This window comes from Drosophila montana, unplaced genomic scaffold, assembly GCF_035044405.1.
Source record: "Drosophila montana isolate Dmon_TW-CO22-7 unplaced genomic scaffold, ASM3504440v1 contig_3733_1, whole genome shotgun sequence".
In the NCBI taxonomy this organism is placed as follows: Eukaryota; Metazoa; Arthropoda; class Insecta; order Diptera; family Drosophilidae; genus Drosophila; species Drosophila montana.
Window position 1 is genome coordinate 8,969,434 of NW_026998620.1, and position 22,241 is coordinate 8,991,674.

General features: G+C 44.8%; 1 protein-coding gene and 1 long non-coding RNA gene across 2 annotated transcripts in view; one reads left to right on the plus strand and one right to left on the minus strand.

The window, feature by feature from the left end:
• Positions 1 to 19,276: 19,276 nt before the first annotated feature.
• Positions 19,277 to 20,057, minus strand: LOC135436627 (uncharacterized). The gene is made up of 2 exons (XR_010437567.1): positions 19,721 to 20,057; positions 19,277 to 19,653 (listed from the first exon to the last, which is right to left on the minus strand). It is a non-coding gene; the product is annotated as an uncharacterized LOC135436627 (long non-coding RNA).
• A 1,102-nt stretch (positions 20,058 to 21,159) lies between these two features.
• The window catches only part of beat-IIb (beaten path IIb), a 32,248-nt gene continuing 31,166 nt past the window's right edge, over positions 21,160 to 22,241 (plus strand). The window contains exon 1 of the mRNA XM_064694366.1: positions 21,160 to 21,392. The gene's annotated coding sequence lies outside the window, so the exon portion shown is untranslated. The remainder of the gene's footprint in view (positions 21,393 to 22,241) is intronic.

Sequence of the window (22,241 nt, forward strand, 5' to 3'; positions counted from 1 at the left end):
GGGCTTTTCTCCAACGCACGTGCATACCCAGAAACCAGTTTATTGTTATCGTTATCGTCTTGCCCCGACACTCTGCACGTCACTACCAACTGGCAGTTTGTGCATATTTTATTGCGTCCGTTTCCTGTTGCATTTTTGTTGCATACTTTCAGGCTAATTCGTGCTTCATATTTTTTTGTCCATTGTTATTGCTGTAGCCTTTGCAGTTGGCGTGCATTTTTATTGCAAATTGCTTATGGGAGAGAGTAGCAGCTGCGGGAGCTGCGCCAGCAGCAATAGAAAAACGTCAACTGCTGGCCTTCTTATCGAGCGGCAACTGTTTCCTTGGCTGTTTTGCATTAATTGCCACTCTACGCAGGCTCTGGGTGATTTATGAGCGCAGCTTAGCAGTGGCCACTTTGGCAAATATAAATACCAATAAAATAACCACACACACACTCACACTCACACTCACACACACACACACACAAATACACTCACACACACAAACACAGCCAGGCCGTATGCTCATTCAAGTGTTCGAAATTTATAACACGAATCCGGTTGCCAAACAAGAAATTAAAAGTTTCTGACCCGCACACACAAACTTTTTGCACACGCACATGGCGCAGTGTAAAATTTATTAAACTAACTGCAAATTAGTGCAGAATTACATACACACACAGACACAGTTGACAACACATGTGTGTGCCAAATTTCGGGCGATGAAAAAAAAACTGCTGCATAAATCAAGGCGCCTGCAGCAGGGCAATTGTTAAATAATGTTGCCAATTGGCTAAATACTTTCGTCAGCCCGCGCCGCTACGCATCGCCCTGCGCTTCAGCTTCCACAATATAAAATAAAAAGCGGCGCCGCGTTTGAAAAGAAAAGTAATGCAGTGAGAATTCCCATAGATGGCTGCTTGTCTGCAGCGGGGCGAGCACTTTCTTTTGATGTTTTTCATTTTATTTTATCTTTTTTTTTCTGGCGAAAATTGTAAAACAATTGTTATAAATTTAATGCGCCTTTTTGGTGGCATGTTCTGGGCTTGATAAATGCAGACAATTAGCTAAATGCTTCACTGGCGCCAACAGCCGCCAACTGCTAGACAAGCGTACTGCTCCGGTTCCCGATCTCCGTCAGCCCCGCGCCGCTCCAAAATGACTTAGTCATTGCGCAGTTTTTGACACGCGTCCAAATTAGTTGCTACTGCAGTGCAGACAAGGAAAACCAACAGATGAGTGAGACAGCGGGCTATAGCAGCAGCATAAGGGCGTGGCCAGTACACACAGTTGGAGGTCTTTTATTAATTGCGGCCGGCTGTACTGCAGGCGATAATAAAAGTTTCAAGGTGCTGGCCAGCAAATATTATTAATGCATTTTGTTTGGCCTGAAACTTTTCCGGACGCTCATTGCACTCATATTTTGCCATTGGCCTTGGCAGTAGCTGCCGAAAAGTAAAAGTACATTTCACAATAAGACAGCATATTCAAGTCAAGATATCGCAAATATCATGCTTCGCAATGCTTTGCTTTTCACAAATATTTTGGCAAAGCCACATTCCTATAAACATGTTTTGAATTTGGTATGCGCGCGCGTATATGTGTCTGTGCGTGTGTGTGTGTGATGCACTTGTAAATCCCCTTGGCGCATTGTAATTTCCGCATTATAGAATAGAGGGCATTGAGCAACAAGCGGAAATGGCTTTAAGGATATTGCAATTTTATTTTGGGAAAAAAGGTAAGTCAACCAGCCAGAGGAACTGAAAATATGCAAAAGTGAACAGCACTCAAGCAAGAAGAATGCAAAAGAAATTGTAAAAATATTACCCATTCATATATGTACTAACAACTAACATGTTTCCCAATCGGAATTTTAATGGACAGTCTTTTAGTTACAGTTTCTGTTGAAGATTCAGCTCCGGTTATTGTTAAGTCACATCAGCCTAATCCCGGCCAATAATTTACAAAACTCTCATTAATAGGTTACTTAGCAAATTAGCAATTTATGTGATATATCTGCAACAGCTAAGCGCCAAAAGTTTAGCAGACAAAGTAATTTCCCTTTGCTTGCCTCAAAGTCGGCAAGTTTACTTTGGTTATTTTCATTCGATTGCAGCACGCAAACGCCAGAAACTTCAAAAGTGTTTTTGTCAAATGCTTGGGGTGCGTGTGCGGTTGCGGGTGTTTCTAACAAATTCGCGTTGGGAAAACATTTACCACACACACACACACACACACACACACACACACACACACACACACACACACACGCGAAGCGAAAGTGAAAGTGCGCGGTCGCGTTTTGTTCGTCGCTCCCATTATTTCCCATCTTGGGCCGCGATGCCTGCAAGGAAAACAAAACGCGTAAGTACTGGCGTAAACAACAACGCCAATGCGTACCTGTAAGGCTGATCTGCCACGTGTCCGACGCTCCCTTGGCTCAAAGACCAATCTGGTGTTCTGCCCCGAGTGTGTGGGTATGGAGAGGGGGAAAGCATGCTATGTGCTTTCTCCCTATCACATTTCTCCACACTTCTCCAACAAGAGGAAAATGTCGCCGCCCACATAAAATTGCTTTCTCACGACGAGAATGCAATAGTAAAACAGATGGTTAACCAATCAGCTGATGGCAGTGCTGTAAGGTGCAAGGCGATCCATGACACGGTACCTAGCACGACGTTAGTGGCGCTGCAAATCTTGGCCGCTCTACTAAAAGTCGTTTACCAGCGATAGAGGGCGCTGCCGATCATTAGCCGGGACACACACCACCTGAAAAGCGGGAAACATAGAATACCCACAAGGCGCAGTAATTAATAGCTGCTGATATGCAAATAATAGCAATTTTAGAAGTATCAGTCACGATTCTCACAGGGGAAAAGGTACATAAGGTCACGGTTCCGACCAATTGCCAACCCCGCCACGCATGTGGTGTACCTAAAGAGGGCTCTGGTGACCGAATCGGAGCGGTATAACTCCCAACGGTTAAACGCTGGGGGAAACTCTGAGCCACCGCGGGACTCCTGAGGAGACCTGACTGCAACCCGCACAAAACCACAAATCCACCAAGCGTCTGCTTCACATTGAACGGCTTGGTGGTCTGCGTCTGTGCCGCATCGGCCGGCAGTATACCAAAACCAGGCAGCTGGTATAAACTGCAAAGCCTGGCAGTAGGCATAAAATGCATAAAATGGAAAGGAATGGATTGTTTTAACGAAACTACTCCAGGTGGCAGTCACACATGTGAAAATCCACCCGTGGCACAGTCCACGGTAGGGGCACGGATTCTGGAGGCCCCAACAACCGTTACCAACCAAACTACTACGATGGTGGCACACTTGGCTATCGTAGCGGATAATGCGACAAGCAACAACACCACAGCAGCATCAGCAGAAATGGATCCCTTCCGGAGAAATGCAAAGATGTCAAGGACCCCCCCGCAAGCAACACTGCCTGCACAGCAGGCAGCTCAGGCGGAGAGGAGCAGTGCTAGAGACGCGGTCAGTGGCACGCCAAACATCAAGCGAAGCAGGGATTTATTAAGTTCCCCAAACGCAACAAGCGGACGCCCTGGGAAAAAACCAAAAGGGCATGGCGTAGGTACCAGCACTCTACTCCTTGAGCTGGGAGCTATTCTGGACAGGCTCCTTGCGACTGTGGGTGGCAAAAAGCCAGCTGTGCGGCACATCAACCAGAGTATGAAAGATGACCTTGCCAGGATGAAGGAGATCCAAATGGCAGCCACAGCGCAATTGCCAAGTGAGCAAGCGGCGCAGCAAACGGGCCAGGGAAGCAGTGCACAGCCATGCGCACTGGCTAATGAACATAGCACTAGCAGAGAGAGCGCAGTGCAAACCTCCCCGGCGCTGCTACAAACAAGGAGGAAAACCCCCGCAGATAGGCCGGTGCCGAGTGCAACCCCAAAGCCCAACAGGAAGGCGAGTCCAGAAGAAGCGCGAACATCTCAGCGCCGAGATGCGGACAAGCGCGGGACCACCGAAAAAAAGGAGGACAATAACAACAACAAAGGGCCAGGCAACAACAAATGGCAAAAAGTTGGAGCCAAGAAGAATAAGAGGAGCAACACCCAGCCACCAAAGAGAAGTCGACCAGATGCCATATTGGTCAAATGCCGGAGCCCAGAGGAATATGCCAACGTGCTCAAAACTGTACAGACAAACCAAGACCTACAGCAGTACAGAGAGAGCGTTAGCGGCATCATGCGTACCGCAGCCGGAGAACTCATCCTACGAATGAGCAAAGCAGAGGACGAAGCCACAACCAAACTACAGAAGGCCGTCCAGGATGCCGTGGGGATTACTGCAGACGTCAGAACGATCTCTGACAAAGTCCTCATAGAGATACGGGACATTCCGGAATGGTCAAATAGCGACGACGTGCTAGGAGCCGTATTCACAAAAATCGAAGGGGACCTCCTTGCTGAAGCCTCACCGAAGCTAAGGAAAGCATACCGCGGCACACAGACGGCTACTATGCTACTGCCCAAGAAAGTCGCAAGCGAACTTCTGGAGGTAGCGAAGATACGCATTGGATGGGCGGTATGTCGTATACGCCAAAAAGTGGAGCCGAGGCGATGCTTCAAGTGCCTGGACTTTGGGCACACGGCTGCACGATGCCGCAGTAAACACGACGCCTCGAAACTGTGCTTCAATTGTGGAGAAGCCAACCACTCGGCGAAGGAGTGCACCGGCAAGTCAAAATGCATAATCTGCACGAGATATGAGACCGTGAACACGGCACACAATACCCTTAGCAGGGCCTGCCCGTGGTTCATTAAGGCGTCGCAACCAACAGCCAAAAAATCAAGTTAATCCAGATTAACTTGAACCACTGCAGAGCGGCCCAGGACCTACTCGACCAAACCACTCGGGAAGAAAAAACAGACTTCGCCATCGTCAGTGAGCCATACCAGCCCAAACATGAAGGCATCTGGACCCAGAGCAATGGCGGTGGTGCAGCAATTTGGAGCTGCGGAAGCCCACCAGCGCAACTTACAGACAGGAAAGCGGCAACCGGATATACCAGAGCCAAGTGTTGCGGAGTCTATATATATAGCTGCTATATTGCACCCAGTGTAGAAATCAGCGAGTTCGCCAACATACTCGACAACATTACGGACGACGCAAGAACCCGTTCACCCGTAATCATAGCGGGCGATTTCAATGCGTGGGCAGTTGAATGGGGAAGCAGCAAAACAAGTCAACGTGGGCGTATCCTGCTAGACGCGTTTGCAACCCTCAACGTGTCGCTTCTCAACGTTGGTAACAGGCAAACCTTCAACAAAGCAGGCAGAGGATCAATCATCGACTTGACATTTGCTAGCCCATGTCTGGCGAGACGCGCGTCCTGGATGGTGTCCGACTTATACACACACAGCGACCACCATGCGATAATAAGTCACTTCGCCGACCAGCACAAGGACCAATACCACCAGCGTGGCACATGGAGCCAAGATACGCTCAGCCCAGAAGCGCTGTTGCTAATGGTCGAGAGCATGCAACTCCCAGCCGATGGAGATGCCGACCACTGGGCAAATTACCTAGGAAGAACGGTAGAGGAGGCATGCAACGCATCCATGCTTAAAAAGAGAAGGCGGATAAACGGGCGCAGACCTGTTCACTGGTGGAACCATGAAATAGAGATGGCCAGGAGAGAATGCCACATAGCCAGAAGACGCTACCAACGGGCCCACGGGAGAAGCAATTGCCAGGAAATGCAGGAAGCCTACAGAGCGAAGAGGGCCGCACTTAAGAAGGCTATCAAACGCAGCAAGGACGCCACGTGGAAGAGCCTATGCGCTGAAGCCGACGCGCAACCCTTTGGTACAGCCTACAAATTGGTCATGGGAAGAATGTGCAGGATGCCAATGCCCACAAACGAGGTCCAGCTAAGGGCAATTGTCACCACGCTCTTCCCCTCGCAACCAACGCTGCACATAACCACCACGTACGCCGGAACGTCGACGGTAAAATGGACGGGCGCAGAGGAGGTGCTACAGGCTCTTGCGCGGATACAGCCAAATAAAGCCCCAGGACCTGACGGGATCCCGACAAAAGCTCTGAAGCTAATAGTGGCCAAGCAACCAGCAGTCTATGCAGCGCTATTTAATAAGTGCATGGAGGATCGCCGCTTTCCTACAAGGTGGAAACGCCAGAGACTGGTGTTGCTCCCAAAAGGCGACAAGCCACCAGAGGACCCGTCCGCATACAGGCCACTGTGCATGCTCGACGTGGTTGGCAAACTGTTCGAGCGCATCATATGCAACAGACTGCAAGACGAACTAGAAGAACGGCAAGGGCTATCTGAGTACCAGTTTGGATTCCGGAAAAAGCGCAGCACTGCCCAAGCTATCAGCCATGTTGTGGGCATCGCCACACAAGCCATCGAGGGGTCCCGATGGCGGAATGGTAGCAAAAAATACTGCCTCATTACGACCCTGGACGTAAAGAACGCGTTCAATGCAGCCAGCTGGATGAGTATCATACGCGCGCTTCAGGGACTCCAGATATCCGAGTACCTGATAAGCCTGATTACGGACTATTTCTCCAATCGTGTGCTCTTGTATGACACCGCCGCAGGACAGCGGCAGCACACCATAACTGGCGGCGTTCCACAAGGATCAGTCCTGGGACCTACACTATGGAACGTGATGTACGACGCAGTTCTCCGTTTGAACATCCCTGCAGGCACTCACATCATTGGCTTTGCGGACGACATTGCGGTGGTTACGGTCAGCAAGGAGCTGCCGGCTGTGGAGGAGAAAACAAACACCGCTATCCGACAGGTGGTGAACTGGCTCGCGTCCAATGGCTTAACACTGGCTGCCCACAAGACGGAGGCAGTACTGGTCAGCAGCCGTAAGGTAGTGGAGACAGCCACAATACGCGTCGACAACTGTCCCATACACTCGAAGCCAGCCATCAGATACTTGGGAGTAATGCTGGACCATCGGCTTACGTTCAAGCACCACCTGGAGTTCGTCGGGGGAAAGGCGGCGAAAGCCGCGAATGCAATAGCCAGGATGATGGCTAATAATGCGGGCCCGCGGCAGAAGAGCAGGTGGTTGATAGCAAGTGTGGTCAGGTCAATCATACTGTATGCAGCAAAAGTCTGGGCGCCGGCACTGAGGATACCAGCGTACGGCCGAAGCAGCAAGGCTGCATACCGCAGGTGCGCGCTACGATGTATCAGCTCTTACCGTACTGTCTCCGAGGATGCAGCACTAGTACTGGCCGGAATGATCCCACTAGATCTCCTGGCAATGGAGACGAGGAGCAACAGCCCCCAAACTGTAAGGCGGGCTGAAACCATGGAAGAATGGCAGGCGAGGTGGAGAACTACCACCAATGGCAGCTGGACACGATCGCTGATCCCGGACATACGGCCTTGGGTGAGTAGGAAGCACGGTCAGACCGACTTCTACCTGACTCAATTACTGACGGGACACGGGTGCTTTAAATCCTATCTATATAGGTTTAAACACGAGACGGACCCGTTCTGCACACACTGTGCGCGGGCCCCAGAAGACGCTGAACATGTCTTTTTCGTCTGTCCAAGATTCTCTGCTGAACGGGAAGAGCTTAGTCAAATTATTGGGAGACCTTTTATAGTCAACGACTTACTAGATATCCTACTAAGCTCGCAAAACAATTGGATTGCTATTAGCACCACAGCGGCAGTGATAATCAAATCCTTGCGTCGCGCTGAACGACAGCGCAATCGTCAATCATAGATGAGAATCTAGCTGAGGCTTTCATGCCATCTCCCCCTCGTGAAGTGATACCCATCGGTGGTGCCATGAGAGGGATACGGAGAGTAGGTGGGTTTTTAGTGGGTGCAAGTCCCACACTTTTCGGCTTTTAATGCTTTTCCCTCCTATACAAAAAAAAAAAAAAAAAAAAAAAAACACAACACACACACACACACACACACACACACACACACACACACACACACACACACACACGCAATACTAGGACATTTGTGAGCCACAGCAACTGGCTAACGAAGATAAATAGTCAAAAGTTTGCAGATGCCTAATTGACAAGAAAATCGAAAATTTCCTTAATGAAATGCAAAAATAACTAAAGAAAATATAACTTAAGCAGAGCTCAAGCGACTACTCACCTTAAGTCTCTAGTTGTAAAATTAATATTTCTGTCTCTTTCTCTTCGAGTGCTGCCTTTTCTTACTATTGCACAGATTAGAAATGTTGGAAAAGTCGCTGACTGCAAGAAAGCAGCGTAATGGACAAATTGTAATTTAATGCTCTTTTGCACCTTCAAAACCTTTCAATCCCTCACAAGATACGTAATCACATTCGAAGTGCTCGCCTCCCCAAGCCTCGTTTACCCCTCAGCAAAGTCGGCGTAATCACCAACACTTGATGAAATGTTACAATTTATAAGACTAACCCGCAGCGCGTTCCCTCCTTCCATAAGCCTTGGCGTGCATATATCTTGTGTATGTGCATTTCGGTGTATGTGTGTGTGTGTGTGAGTATTATCCTTGCAGCGGCAGCTTGCTGGTTGCACAGTTGCCATTTGTACATTATTTTGAGCTGTACTTTGCTGTGCTCAGTGCTCGCTGAGCTCTTACTGCAATTTTGACACACCTGATGAATTTCATGCACTTAAGTGAAGCCCTCCGCCCCGCCCCGCCCCGCCCAGCCACGCCCTATTTGAAGCTGCATCTGCACTTGTGCATTTTAAAATTATTTGATTGAAATTACAAACTGCAATCGGACGCGCGTCATTTGCACTGACAGACTTTTGCTGATTGTGGCTTGACAGCTATTGGAATCGGGATTAAATAAAGTATATAGGATATAGATATACATTTTGTCCTTGTTAATAGCTCTGCCCAGGAGCACCTGCTACCAATTAGCAAAGGGCAAATAGCCAAGCGCAAAACTAAACTCGTTCATTTTGCAGAGCTGACTGTGCCTTCGCCTCAGCGGCCAATTAACAGTTTTAGAATTTTTCATGTTATGCTCCAGTAGAGTGAACTCCATGGTGAAGAGGAAAGGGAAGGGCGTCTACTGCTAGGCCTCGACTGCTTTCAGCCTTGGCTATATCCCAAACTAATTTCGGCGCAGTGGAGCATGTGGCAAACTTTTTTGGCATATGTCGCCCATTATTTGCCATAAAATTTAACATGAGGCAGCTGGCGCACCTACGCAACACACACAAATACACACCGCCTGTTACTAGCATGTGTGTGTGTGTGTGTGTGTGTGTGTGGATGTGCCTGTATGTGTTGTTATTGTTGTTGCTGCCTACGTGCACCGCGTGCGGTTGGTTAGCTAAAACGGACCCAGCGGCTGCCGCTTAAGTTGTTCTGGCAAAAGTTTTTGTCATGCCTGGGACTAATTATAAAATAGCTCAAAGGCAACTCAAAGGCTGCCCAGAAACTAAGCGAGACAGAAAGACTGATAGAGAAGAGAGGAAAGGAAAGAGAGAGGAACAGGGAATCAAATTTAAAGCTGCTTCTGATGCTGCGGAGATGGGCTGAGGAAGGGGACTGCGGCAAACTAAACATTTGCCTGCCAATTTGTTGTTATTTATTTTTATGTTTGCTTCCGTTTGCCATTCTTCTCTCCTCCCCTCACCGCCTCTTTCAGTCGGCCCCAGTAGCTTGTAATGTTTGGCCATTAAAAATAATAGTGTGGTTTTTGTTGTTGTTTTTTTTTTATTTTTTGGTTGGTTGTTGATTTTGTCGTTGCTGTTGTTTCACATAGCCAGCGAGTTTTTGGGCTACATAAATGCTACCTTTATCCATTTTTTTATACCCTGTGCGAAAAGTATATGAAAAGGCATATGACACGTAAATAATTTTTGTCTGCGTTGGTCAGAAGAAAAATCTCCCGAGTATCTTGTTCTATAAAATTCATATGTATTTTAAATTTAAGAATTTCGGCATCACAGAAGCATTGCCTGCCAAAAAACCGTCCAAACAAAAATAGAGTAAGGCACGTGCGCGATTTTTTTTCTTCTGAAGAGTTTGACAAGCGGCTCGTAATTGGCAAGCAGCATGATTTGACTTAGCCTGAGGCAGTCCCTGGCATGTGTAGGTGTATCTTGGTGCTGGCATGTTCATGTGTGGATCTTGTTGTATTAAATTGCCAAATACCCTTTGGCAACATGCGACAACACCACAAAAATTAGCACTTTAATCTTTGCTTAATTCGTGTCATTTGTTGCAACAATTTTTTTTTGGGCCAAATTTGTAGCGATTAATTTTGAGCAAGCGGACGAGTAGTATGTTCATTGGATTGGTAATGGGAATGGGAATGGGTCAGAGCATTGACTATAACTCAGTGGCTTTATCAAAAAACCACTTACACACACAATCAACTTAATGAAGCCATAATTATTTGGGTTAACAGCTTGCGGCGGACAGCTGGAGTGACTACGGGGCCAGCTTCATTTCATTGCGGCCAATTTGTTTCTGGGCCCAACAAATCAAAGCGCACGCCTGGTAAGTAACCAGAGCCACGCGCCTTGCCAGAAAACAAATAAACGTACATTTGCAAGCCTATTTAACAAATAGATGAGCATTATTTTTCCTTTTCTACTTTTCTGGACGTTCGATATGCGCATAGAACCGATGAGGAATAAAGAAAATCATGTGTAGACGGAAAACATATGTGCGTACCGTGTGTGCCGATTGCCGAGAAATCATATAGACAAGGCGAGGCGAAATCTTCAAATTTCATGAGAGATGTAGTTACTTGGAAAAGTCTGGCACGGTAAATCAGTCAGCAGACGTTAAAAAAAAGTAAACAATTATCAATTCAGATACGAAACATAAATAAGTAGCTTAAGCATTGTCATAGAAATAATGGCAATGCGGTAAACTGTGCCAAATGGGCTGTTAACGTGTAATGTATATGCAAAATTATTATACATTTCTGTCAGCAACCACTTATTTAATTTTACACAATTTAACTAAATAATATATCAATTAAATGATTGACCAAACTGATTATAGAATGCATGATATTATTAAATTAAATTATTTATTTGCAAGCGATTGCTGCCAGATAATTTTCGTTCTGCTTACAGGCAAGCTGATACCCTATAAATGCGTTGAATGTGAAAGTGTATAACTGGCAAAATCGATTAGCATTTGCTACGCTTAGACCCTTAGAGGTCCTACTCGATTCAAGCACTGTTGCCAGTTAGAAACCAAACGAGACAAAAGCAATTATTAGTCGGATTTCATATTTATAGCCTCACTGGTTTTGGCTGAGACATGAGATGAAGCAGGCAATCAGTGATGCAGGCAACTGCTTTATATACTAATATAAAGACTTTTTGTGTGGCACGTATGTCTAGACAAACATTGAACAATGGTAAGCACAAGAAGTTTAATCGGTTATTGACATCATCTCTGGTTTCGTTGACAGCTGCAGCAATTGAGATATTGAGAAAGCTAAGCATACATATATATAGTTAATTTTGGGCAAAAAATCTGTAAATCCTTTCAATTCCAAAGCCAGCTCTAATTAGTCTTTTGTGTGTGGCCATTGAACTTGAAAAATTAATCAAATAGTAAACAAGTAAGTTCATAGGACAAAAAGCGATTTTTAATGGACATAAAATTGTTATAGCCTTTGCATATTCGTATTGGCTTATTTATGTAATTAGAGGGATTTTGAACACGCCAACAATTTTGATAAACAATTAAAATTTAATGCTGCAATTAAACGCAGTTTTTCATTATTTCATTATTGCATTGTGAGCGCTGGCAGGCCCCAAGGCAACCGCCGAACTGTCAAAATGTTTGCCATCAAAAGCTATTACGAAAACGTATTAGATTACACAGCGAACATTACAGTTAGCTTGTTTAGCAAACAACAAACAAAAATCACAAAAACAACAACGAATGTTTTATGGCTGCACGCTAAAATATAAATATAATGTAATAAGCCACATGCAATCGGGTATATATACATCATAGCATAGGTCAGGTTTCGTTAGGGGTAGTCGTGTTTACGCTATTCGCCTCTGCGAGGGATTCACTTCAGGGGCTTGTTTGACTTTCCCATGCGGCTGAGTATTTGCTTAGGCCAGCCCCGGCCTTTGTCAATAGTTGCCAAGATCAAAGCCAGCACAAAACTACTTGATTGCCCAGGGAGCAGGTGTCGCGTGCTAAAGCAGCCGTTACCCGAACTTGATGAAGCGGCAAATCGCTCATTCGCAATGCATGAACCAAGGCGACAACACACGGGACGTCGCAGACTGAACTTTGCATAAAATATGAAGCCGCAAGGTTACACGTTTGATTTGATATACAACTGTTAAGGTTAGACAGCAATGCGACAGATTCAACTACAGACATGACATGACAAGCAGAAATAGGATATCTGCGCATATTAATGTACTCGATGCCTGAAAACTTGTAAGCTTAATTATGCATTAAATACACAGCATATTTAAGCATATTATTTAAAGTTCATTATGTAAATGTTGTCGGAAACATTATGTTAATTAAATACCAATATAGCATTTGTTATAGTAATAATATTTTGGCTACATATATTCATATTCATATGTGTAAATATGGTATTTTCTAGCTATACCTAAGGGCAAAGCTGCCCCAACATGCTCTAAGATCAATGTATCCACTCTCGCCGTTTTAGGCAGCCACTGGGACTGAGTTACCCGTATGAAATGGATTATTAAATCAGCTTTGAGCACAAATATTATCGTCTTGCTCGTGTTGTTATTAAAAATGATAGACACGTTCCTGTTGTTAATTATTAATTTTCGCAGACTTCATAGCGCTGCTAGCTAGAAACGTGTCGCAAATAACTTGAATTGCATAATAAAACGCTTCTCCGGCGTGCACATGACGTTCAGGTTTTTATAAGCTGTCAATTTGTTTACACGTCAGCATTCCCTATGTTGTTGTTGTTGTTGTTGTTGCTGTTGTTGTTGATGCTGGAGGAGCTGCCATTGACTTTGTCGCAGCCGCAACTGAAATATTAACGCTTCTTATGATGCGCCATGTCTTGGTTCACATGTATAACTCCCGGCAGCGTCTTGTGCTGACAATGTTGCTGCTCCGGTTGCTGCTTGTCGCACTTGTGGCAAACACTTTGCGAGGCGCATTTAATATTTTCGCCAGACCCACGCAACGCACAGATAGTGCTCCTGGGAGCTAGGGTAGGGGTAGGAGCATGCTGAACCACGGCTATGCCACAAAAACAAGCAGCTCAGGTCGACTTTGACTGCGACACAAGGCGCTGCCTTGTTGGTGTCTCTCACGCGTGCGTTTATCTTGATGTTGTTCCAGCCGACTCCACAGTCTAGGCGTGTGTGTGTGTGTGTGTATGTGAGCCTGTGAGTGACGAAAAACGCATAAAATAGCATAATTTGTCAGCTTGAACATGGCAAGAGACCGTCAACAGAATAACAATGAATCCAGCAATGCGACATGGTGCGGCCCGTCAATTGACAGACGACCTAGTCGGATGCTCATAACAGAAGGGGTCAGACTTCCAAATAATTGGGTCACTTTGACATATGATCAAAGCAGTTTTTAATTTGCCGAATTCCAAAAACTTGGCCCACGAAATGTTCATTAACACGGTCAAAAGCAATCGACTCGCCGCTTTTCAACCAGTCTGCAGCGAATCGTAATAATGGCCAGTCTGTCAATTTAAATTAACAAATGAGCTACGCACCTGATCTGGTCACATCTGGCAGCATATGGAGAGCAAAAGCATTCCAGCTTTCATGACACAAAGGTTCAAATAGTTGAAACCAGTGTTAGAAACGATGCCTTGTCTGTGGTCAATTAATTTATGCTCCCTTGATTATGTGACTGTTCGAGAGAGGTTTCGTCTTATTGCCATTGTGCTGCCGCCTACCATGGCCGCCGCCACTGTTGTTCCTGCTCCGGAATACGCCAATATGCGGGGCTTTTTTGTCACGCGTACAACATGTAGAACACAAACTATGTTTGCCATTTACTCTATTTAGTTCTTATTTGAAGTAAACTTTTGGCTCTTCCTCCTAATGCTTTTTTTATTGAATTTGCTTGGCTTTTAGTTCATTACGAGAAATGTGTTTGTCTTCCGGTAAATTGAATTGTATAAATGCTAAATAAAAATGCTGTGTGTATACTTTCGCGAAATGTGGTTTGATTAGTTGCTGCATATGGTTGGAATCTTGAGCCAAGGGGAATCCGTGGGCTTTGGCAAGCAGCAGATTTGGAACAGGATTTATAAATTAAAAACTGATTAAGATACCTTTTTTTTACATAAAAACAATAAATTATTACAAAAAAAAGGAGCCTTCTGGAACACCCAAGGCATATACTGGTTGAAAAGGTGGTGGAGCTAAGATACAAGTTTTGTATAGAAACTTGTCTAGTTTGTTTATACATACACCCATGTATCTCCCGTAGTATCATATGATATATGTCTGCAAGGATATTCAATATTCGACGTCTTTTTTTACGCTCTTTCTTGTTCTATTGTATTGAATTTTTGTTTATTTAAATGAACCAACTGTGCAGTTGGAAAGTTGTTTTTGCTGTTTGTTGTACGCTTAACGTGAGTTCAATTTTCGAGCGCTGCCAATTAAAAAAGTTTTTACCCAGCCGCGATTGGCGCTGCAACTGGAGCCCGAAAGTAGACTTTACTTTTATTGTATTTCACGAAAAAATCCATTTGGGCCACGCATCATTGCATCGTGCCTCGTCGATTATTTATCACGCATTCCTGCACGTATGTATACCTAAAAATATATTTAATAAATTTAAATGCTCAATTTTATTTTCATACTGTGTTGCATGAATGCAAAAAGCCTTAATTGAATTCCAAGTATTATGTGTGTTGTGCGTTAAGATTCCAGCGTTTAAATATTTGTAATACTATTGCATACTGCTAATTGCGGTCTAAATTGACATTAGACATATGCCTGCATAAAGGGGTATTCGTGCATACATGTCCTGTGCTCAGTGGCTCCCACGGAAAACGCGCTCCAGCGTAAACACTTCAAAGATATTCTCCGACGGGTACTCTGTACATTGCAGAGCCTGACGCTGTGCCATACTTCCTTAGTGACATAATTATCATGTTTACATCCCTTTGTATGTCTGCAAGGGGTATACATCACGAAAAAGCAATGTAGATTATAATTAGAATTATTTAAATTAGTTTTCTGCTTTACTATCTATATCTATTGGAAATTAATCTGTACTATTTGGACCCTATTAAAAGTTAAAGCTAAAAGCTAATGTATATAACTAATGATTCGAGGTCAATGTAAAAGAATTTCAAAAACTGTAACACCCACATCATAGGGTATTTATCTAGTCTATACTAAATTCAAGTTAATGTAACCAGGGCCGGAATAATAAGACAACAACAACAACAGCAAATGTAAGAGCGTCTCTTTTAGAAAGCAGGCCGCTTTGGCAGCCACAATTTTGATTTAATTGTTGGCATGGTGACATGTTCTTTTAATTTATGCCAATTTATTTAATCATGCACTTGCTGCCTTTGTGGCCCACAGGAGGACAGGGACTCGTATTAGGTTATAAGCAGAAAGCTTGCCAAGCTAGAAGACGAGCTGCTCCGTGGCATTTGTAATTAAAAAGCACTCATGTTGGCCAGATAATTTGAAAAGTAAGTAAGTTAATGTAAGACAGCGCTTTGACGCTACTCTGACGCTGCTCACGTCCCAGGCACATCATAAAAAAGCCAAAAGCGAGCGCGATAAAAATACATTTATCAATCAAAACTTCAATGGGGAACTTTTGCGTAAGTTGCAGCATAAAAATATTCATTTTATAGGACAGAGCGGGCATCCGAGCTAGGGGCGGAATGGGGCAGCTGCTGTTGAAGCAACCATTTAATAGCTTTCATTTTGCCAAAGCAATTCTCAAAATCTCGCGGACGCAGGACCACGACGGCAGGACGTGCACGAAATGCGCAAATTCACGCACGTCACTTGAACTTGCACAGCAGCCCGGCGCGACGGCAGGGAATACGGGTCGAGTGGCGCAATGTGGCTGGCGGGGATTGGGCTGCGTGGCTAAGGCTAATTTGTGAAATGTGTTTTGCTCCTTATTATTGTTGCTGCTGCTGTTGCATCATTCATTTCATTAACAAGCCATCAGCACAGCCCAGCAGTTCCCTGGCAAGAGCTTTAAATTCTTATAAGAAGACCAAACACAAAGCTCGCCGATGAAAACTTTTTCAATATATATTTAAGCGCATTTTATGTTTTTCAATCTTACTCGTAGATTCTCATTGTGATATTTGCTTTGAGCTGGCGTTGCAAATCGCTTGAGCTGTTTACTTGTATTCACAGCATTCTATTTGCTATTGAGAGTCTCACGCATCAGCCGTTTATTTTGCATATGCTCAGCCAGCGAAACCCTAGAAGAAAAAAAAGTATATTGCGAATTTATGAGAAGCTGCTGAGTAAAGCTATTCTAGCAAATATCTTGGGCAAAAACGCGAACAACTTACTCGGTTTATAATCAATTGCAGATCGTGCACATTTAAAAACAAATTCTTAAAGCCTTCCCCCTAGAAAACATAAATGTTGGTCTCGTTTTTGTTTGGTTTTGTGTTGCAGCTATAAGGTATTTTTTGGTACAGGCCAACACGATTTTAATCTCTTAATGCAAACGAGCAATGAAAATCAACTTGGCAGTTTTTTTACACTTGTACTCATTAAAACTGGGAAAAAAGCAAGCAGCACTGTATGAAATGCATGTGGGATGATCCACAGCAAACAATATTGCTTAAAAAAACAATATCTGTCCTTATTCTGAAGTCAACTTCTTCGAGGACAGCATTTATATAAGTACTTACTCAAGACCTCATTGGAGGGTATCTGCAAGTCGAAAAGTAGATTTCTCAGAGATCGGGAACATATAAAAATAATACGGATTTATAAGTATTTATGGGATTTTATCGGAAGGCTTACACATTTTAAGCATTCAATTCGCAGTTTGTGCAAATATTTGCGCTGCTATTGACCTGCTGTTGAGCAGCTGTCGGTCTGTCTGCCTGTCTGGCAGTCCGTCAAGGGGGCTTGACAGGCGGCGCCTTAATTTAATGCGCTTTACTTGACCATTTTTTTTTATTTTGCGACTTTGTATAACTTTGTAATTAAATGCAAATTAAGTGAACCGTATTTTGCGCCTTGATTTTTTAACCCTTTTTTTTGCTGACAATTTTAAACTTGCTGGCAAACTCATTGGTAAAACTCTCAATAATGCTGGGACTCTATTAACGCCAATGTTGCGTTAATAGACGCTACGGAGCTCGATGTATAATGGGGAGTAAGGGGTAGCGCTCACTCGCGTAATCCGGGAATGAGGCAACTTTTCTAATTAGGATCCGCCGAAGAGCGGCTAAGGAGTAGCGGCAAACATTTACATTTGCTGAGAATTCATTTTGGCGCTAGAGCCAGACCAGAGCCTGTTGCTGGTTTTTATGCATACAAAATTCCGTAGTCGTATAATGAGCTGCTAAGCAAAGCGTTGCCAAGGAACGCAAATCAGCACAAATCAAATATGCAATCTTTTCGCAATTGCAATTGGAAGTGCAACGCAATCAAAAAGTAGCAAGAACTTCTTCCAAAGCATTAGAAATGCCAACAAAACAAAACTAACTGAAACTTTTGGTGCAAAAACCAAAAACACGCGGCAATCGACAATGTCGATTATATAGTATAAATGTCTGTATACACTCGTATGTCTAAGTTTTAGGGTTTGGGTTGGTTCTCTAGCAACTGGCAACTGACAATTGGCGACGGGGAAACTTAGCCAACTGCCTGAATTGGAAAAGTGGGAAAAGTGGGAGTTACAGCTGTTGAAAGTTAAACCGTAAGCATCAAAAGCGCCAGCTCGTAATTACAGACTGCAAAACGAAACGAATCGAAAAGTAAACGACGCGACTTCGAATGGAAATCTCAATTGAATGTAGGCGCGGGGGCAACGGCAGCGGGAAATCACACTAAAAACACGCAAACCTGGCAAAACTTCAAGCCGCTGACTGAGCCGTCGCAGTCACGAACAAAACTAAGGTAGGCGCCAGCTGAAGCCAGGTGCTCGAAAAAAAGGGTAAACTTTGCCAAGCCTTGAAAAGGCATCTTAAGCGATTTTCCGCGACGTTGCGCTGCACAACAATATGACGGCGATATCTTAGAATGTGGCGGCGGGTGCTAGTCGTATGAGCGATCTGCTGGCTTGGGCTTGGCCCGAGTAAATTTACGGCAAACGAAAATTAAGAAAGTTGCAGCCACCTCTGCAGGCACAGGCTGTTGGTAAGGGTGCCAAACTTGGTAACCGTTTGCAGCGCGTATAGGCTTATTTATGATGAACAGCTAAGGCCCGTGTGTGTCGCCCCAGCTTGATAAATGTGCAATGTTGCGCCACGGCGTGGCAGGAAATGGATTTTGAGTCGTGTCTTGAGTTATGCGACTGGCGCTAATCGAAGCGTGGAGTGCCACAACAACAACAGCAACACGAGCAATTACAATTGCAACTGCTATGGCAACTGCAATTGCAACTCCGACAGCAGCTACGCTTTCAATTATAGCTTCGAGTTGCGTTTAAGCATTCGTTAGCTCAAGCTGGTCAGCCGAATGGCAGCAAAGAGCGTGCAAAGTCAAGTGTGGGCCACGGCAGAATCCTGTGCAGAGCCAGCTACAACGCCTTGGGGCAAGACAAATGCTTACAAATGTTGCCAACGCTTCTCTCAGCCAAGTATTTTCTGGATGTACGCTCTTGTCTGGCATCTGGGAAATAAATGAGTCAGCATTTGTTAGCCGGACGGCAGCGTTGATTGAATTGTTATTGTTATTGCCTGGGAGTTGCCTTAAAGTTGGCTTAAGCAGCTCAAGAGGACTCTCTACCTGTGTATACATACCCAAGCTACCCAAACCCAAGCACACACTCACGCACGCACATACATGCATTAATATATACATATGTATATTCAGAGGCACTGGCACTTTTCAATTAAAACAATTGTCAACGACAATAAGTTATACAAGTTAGCAGCTAGCTGCTCTGTCCGTGCCCCTGGCCCTAATCCACTCCCCGCTTTCATTTCTGCCGCTGTCTTTGGCTCAGTCGTAGCCGGGGTCGTGGCTCGTGATGTTGCTGACAGTCGCACGTACGCTTAATTAGAAAAAGTTGCAGCGTCCACCTCGACGCTTTGGGGCATGCCCACGCCTACATCTACATCCACGCCCAAACCAGCAGCTGTCAGCGTTCGCCCACATTTTTGCAGCGGAAGTAAATTTACACTTCAGTTTTTATTATTTTCCGACGAGCGCGCAAAAGCGCGACTAATTTTCTTGAGCGCCTGCCCAGGCTTCCCACTTCCCATTTCAATCCCATGCTTCCTTTAGAAAATCACAATATTGTACCGAAGTTTGTATACCCTAACTTCATAACCTAATTGCATGAACCTGATTTCAAAGGGGTTTCCTTTGAAGACTTCTTCCTCTAGACATAGTAGATAGTCAGCCCCCTCAAACGCTTGTATAAAATTACATGGCCTGGCTGTACATTATGTTCCATGGCAGAGTAGTCAACTGCCTGTTAGCTCCTGTGAGCTGGCTAACAAATGGAAAATGAGCCGCCTGCGTCTTGCGACTAGCGCATAATTTTCTAAAAAAAAAAGAAGAAATTTCCCCTTAGAAACTGAATGGGAGAGGACTGCAGTGCAGTTGGTTACTTGGCTTTTGTTTGCTTTTGGCTTGTGTGTCTCGTTGCTGGCCTTTGTGCTAGCTGCTCCCTCTGTTGGTCCTCTGCTGATCCGGTTGTTGTCAGTTAGCTGGCTGGCTGGCAGATTTTTTTCACTTTGTGCCTTTTGGCTTGGCCAGCCCAAACCTTGGCTAGTAATCCACCTGACCGTCGCGATGCCTTGCCGGATGTCACGTGCGCATCATTTTCCAGCACTTTTACTGCCCCTCACTGCACACACTGTAATTATAACGGCGTTGCTTAAATTAGTTGCCACGGACATGCCACCAGTCAGCAGTCATGCAGCCCAGCTCTGACCTGCGGACCTGTCCTGGCAGAGAGCATGAACCAACATTCATACAACCAGTGTGCTGGTTCCGTTTCTGTATGCTGGGCCTCCATTAAACACGCTCGCATGTGATTTTTATAGGCGGCTCCATTGTTGACGTTGTTTGTTGTGGCTGCTCTGCTCCTGTTTCGGTCTTTTTTTTTTTTTTTGATCTCTGCTTTTCCGTCAACGTCATCGTGATTAGTTGGGCCATTTTATGACTGCTTTGTTTTAGTCTCTGGGTCTGCTGCATTGTCAAATCCATTTGGGTTTTGAGCACACGGGCCAAACGATAAAAATACATATTCATATACTATGTGGAGATGTATGTGCAAAAAGGGCGTGACTGCAGCTAATACCAATTAACAATCCCATAAACCTGACACACAAACTCGACCTAAAAAGAAGGTGCTTGACTCGCTTGCACTTACATCATTAACGGCATCATTTACACAGAGCATCCCCCGCGCAGCCGCAGCCCGAGCAGCCGCTAGTTGACGCTTTAGAAGACTTTAAGTTGCAACTAATGAGACTCCGAAACATAATTGTTGGCATTTAGTTAGACGAGAACGAGCGGCGCCACGTTGACGGGCAAAGCACTCACACCTACGCGCACACACTGACAAAGTTTAGCTAAAACTGACACGGTATGAAAAAGAAGCATCACAAACATCAGAGGCAGCAACAATAACAACAACAACAACAACAACACGGGGAATATGGCAAAGCACAACGAAAACAAATGCACCTAATGACACAATTTCACACACCCACACAATCAAATGCTCAAACACACACATAACCACACGCACAAACACACACACACACACACTCACACCCACACCAGGATATCAGAAAAATGGAGCACTGCATGTCGAGAAACTGTTATACAATACAAAAGAGCGCCCCCCACACGGCAAAAGCCATTTCTCTTCTTCTAATTCTCTCTTTCCGCTCAAGAGCCGCATCCTGATGCTCTCTCGTTTTTCGAATTTCGCAAGCGAACGCTGGCAATTAAAGGCGAATTCAGAGCAAGTCATTCGGCTGCCATTTCGCCGCATCGGCTTTGCAACGACGGCGCTTTGCCAGTTGCCAGCAGCCAACAAAGTGGAGCAGTTCGGGCCAGTTTCTGGTGTGCAGTTAGCCGGCTCAGCAGCCAAGTCCGAGTGCCAAATGACGCGATGCTACATGATAATTGTCCAGTGATAGCCGGCATTGTGGCTCGCCTAACTGTTATGTGTGTGTGTGAGTGTGTGTAAGTGCTGTGTACGTCTGTTAGGCGAGTGCACCACATGAACTGAACGTAGCTCAAGAAGGAAGTTCACCAACATTTCTGGTATGTTGCATATTTATTTTATTTTGCTTTAACTTGAGCGCAACAGCAGCAGCAGCAGTTGCATTTGCAGCTGCCGGCAGCAAAAGTAACGCCGTCAAGTTTCAAGTTGCAACTTGTAACCTAGTTTTTTGGGTACTCGTGCCTTGCCACAACTTGCATGTATCAGTGTGCGTGTGTGTGAGTGTGTACTGGCTTGTCCGATTCGGGTGTTGGTGTGTGTATATGGCTTGGCGCGCATTGCTTGCACTTTACTCGAGCTGCTTTTTCCCTTTTTTACTTGCATTTTATGGAATTTCGCCGTGTACATATTATTCATGCCACTATCCAAAAAAAGAAAAAAAAAATAATAATAAAAAGAAAGGAAACAGCAGTGGCAGCAGCAGCAGCAGTGGCAGTGGCAGTAACAACAGTGAAAAGTGCAATGGCAGCCAAGCTCCGGCGCAGGCAGCCGTGATTTGTATGAATGCTGCCATTAAGCTGACGACGACAGAACGGCGGGGTGGAGGGCGTAATATAAGAATTGCTTACCTTAACTTACCGTGCGTTCCTTTCGTTACGTGCCAGTTGCCCATTTTCTACACGTTTCTAATGGCATCGGGTCGTATGCGTAACACGAGAGTCTCGCCTGGCTGTTGCCAAATTATATACACACACATATAACATATATACCTATACATACATATGTCCGTCTGTTTTCCAGCATATTAAGGCTAACAAAAATGACACGATAAAGTTGGCCAAAAAAAAAGAAGAAAACTTTGCGCTAACAAATTCAATTGCCTTGAGTTTTATTTAAAAACAAATGGTGGCAGATTTTTTAAATGACAAGAATTAAGATAACAAATTCGC